This window comes from Pungitius pungitius, chromosome 17, assembly GCF_949316345.1.
Source record: "Pungitius pungitius chromosome 17, fPunPun2.1, whole genome shotgun sequence".
Classification (NCBI taxonomy): domain Eukaryota; kingdom Metazoa; phylum Chordata; class Actinopteri; order Perciformes; family Gasterosteidae; genus Pungitius; species Pungitius pungitius.
The window spans coordinates 13,880,099-13,882,751 of NC_084916.1; positions in this window are offsets into that span (position 1 = coordinate 13,880,099).

Sequence of the window (2,653 nt, forward strand, 5' to 3'; positions counted from 1 at the left end):
GGAGGAAAAGGGGAAAACCAGGCATTGTTATCCACACGCTGGGTTTTGAGGCCAATGTGAACGCGCGTGTGAAGTGTGGGGGGGCGAGTGAGAGGCAATACCTGTCGGGGCGAGAGGACCGGTATGTGAGAGAGAGAGCGAGAGAAGAGGAGAGAGGGGACGAGGTTTAGCGGAGGGAAGAGGATGAAAAATTCATACGACTTAAGGTCCCAAAAGCCCTTCTGCCTTTGCCACGACTCTTCAGCTTCAAGCCGCTGGGCCGCACACACACATTATATATATATATATATATATATATATATATATATATATAATATATATATATATATATATATTTTCTTGCTTTACAAGAAGCAAGGGGAAAAAGACTGCCAGAAGAGGTGCCGATCTACAAATCAGAGGTACGCTGAGAGTCAACAGCACAGCAGTATCCCCTAACAACAACAGGGTGCTGGGTGAGAGCCTCTTGATAGGCCGCTGGATCCTGTGGCAGCCGTTACAACCGAACAGCGGTACCTGCTGGAAGCAAGCAGTGTGACGCAAGGTGTTTGTCTGCGGAAACAAAAAGCGTTTTCAACCGTAGCTCCCTTTGACACCCTGCAGCAATGTAGAAAGGATATTTGACGCAAATTAGGCAAAATGAGAAGACAAATCCTAATCAGAAGATAGGGATCTTTGTTATTAAAAAAAAAGAAAACCTACGTTGGCAACGTAGCCTTGAGCTAATGAAGAGAGTTAAAAAAAAAAAATTGGTGATGGAGAGAGAAGAAGAACCGCTGCAGCGTTGCCATGGGCACCGCTGCATTTTTAGGATGCCATGGCAAAGCGAGTTACAGGAGGTGGAGCAGAGGAACGTTTGCGGCTCCACCTCACTCGGTGTGAAAGTGGGTCAACAGACACAAACACGTACAGTACAAGTCGTTATTTCTTTTCCCCCCCGACTGCTCCCTCTCACTGATCTTGGTGAGACGGGGTGTAGGAACAGGCTACTCTCGAGAGCACATGGAAACGAGCAGGGAGGCAAAGACAAGTGTGGCGCGTTTGACGTGGACTGACGAACGCCTCAGAAGTGATGAAAAGGAAATCCATTCGGGTTGTCAACAAACTCTGCATTTGAATAGTTGATGAGCCCATTTCTGCCGCATTATGCTATCCGTCCATTTTGGAAGGAAGTCAATACTTTCGGATCCTCGTTAATGTTTACTGATACTAGTCTTTTAAGAAAGTTAATGCTCTTTAAATACAACTTTGACAGGAAGGCTTTTTTGTGTGTTTACATTTTTGATGAATATGAAACCTTGAGGCATTTCTCTATTTGCACATAGTCTGCTCTGCTGAGCTTTATTATAATTGAATACACAGCACCTATTTAACACATCAAACCTATAATTATTATAAAGGAAAGAAATTGCTTGTTGAGCGTATATGTTCACATGGTACCAATGGACTTATTTTTATTCAGAATAACTACAACCATGGTTTTGTATTGTTTAATTGCTTACGTGACCCTTCGATAGAAAAACAATAGTTGGCAACAATTGCATCCTGCTCTGTTTTTAGTGACTGCAGATTACGGAGAACAATTCACTTCAGAGGTTTCTTTTTCAGAATATAGTATTTTCTTCCTTTCTGTGTCCAAACAAGGGAGGCTCTGATTTGCTATTAATGCTATTTATGCGAATGTTGCATCCAGTGAACAGGGAGCTCTGAACGGAATTGGTCAGCAACAATGAAGTGAAGGACTTTTCCCACAGTGGGTGGGACAATAACATTTCCATGCACATAATATTACAACAATTCCACATTGTTCAGTACAGGGCAAGATTTTCTAAGATGATCTTGAAAACGATTTCTCTTTCAAGTCATATATGATTAACCTGGCTAATCCTATGAAATCTAAAACACTCTTGAGAAAAGGTTTTTACCGAGAGGGAAAGACAACAGCTGTGATCAGAGCACACCTCGGACATTTCTTCTTATTTTTGTATTTATTTGCGTGGGTGTCACGGCCGTGGAAAAAGGAACCAAACACCGTTGTGATGATTCCACGATCCCTCCTCCCCAATTTCACAATTGGTTTTGATGCAGGTCATGAAGTCCTTTCATCACCGGGAGAGCACACATCCATCTGCAAGGACTATTGGTTTTATCCTCACGGTCAGGACGGTCGTTTCTCTGTCAGAGTAAAATCAGGCCCTCGGGAGCCGTTGGGGCCATTTAACCAACATTGTAAGACATATGGCGCATAAATATATAAGTACTCGCATGTGCGCGCACACACACACACAGACAATCGAGCCCTTTACTGACATGACGAGAACACAGGAGTGATGAGAACGGACCCAGATGTCAAGGAGGCGTCACAAATAAGAGGAACCGGGCGGGTTTTGTGTGTGTGGTTGTGCGTTTTTGTGTGTGTGTGTGTGAGCTTTCCCACATCTCTCTCTGTGACATGACGAGCGTGTGACGGGAGCAGAGGAGCACCGCGCCGAGCCGCTGTCTCCAGAGGGGGGGGGGGAAGTGCGATGATCAAGAGGACCTCTGGGAGAGCAACTGAAGCTTTACCCAAACAGTCCTCTGTTCATCCCCGGAATCGTACCCTTTACCAGTCGCTAACCTCGCCCCATCAATTCACTTGCACGGCCCCCCCGGG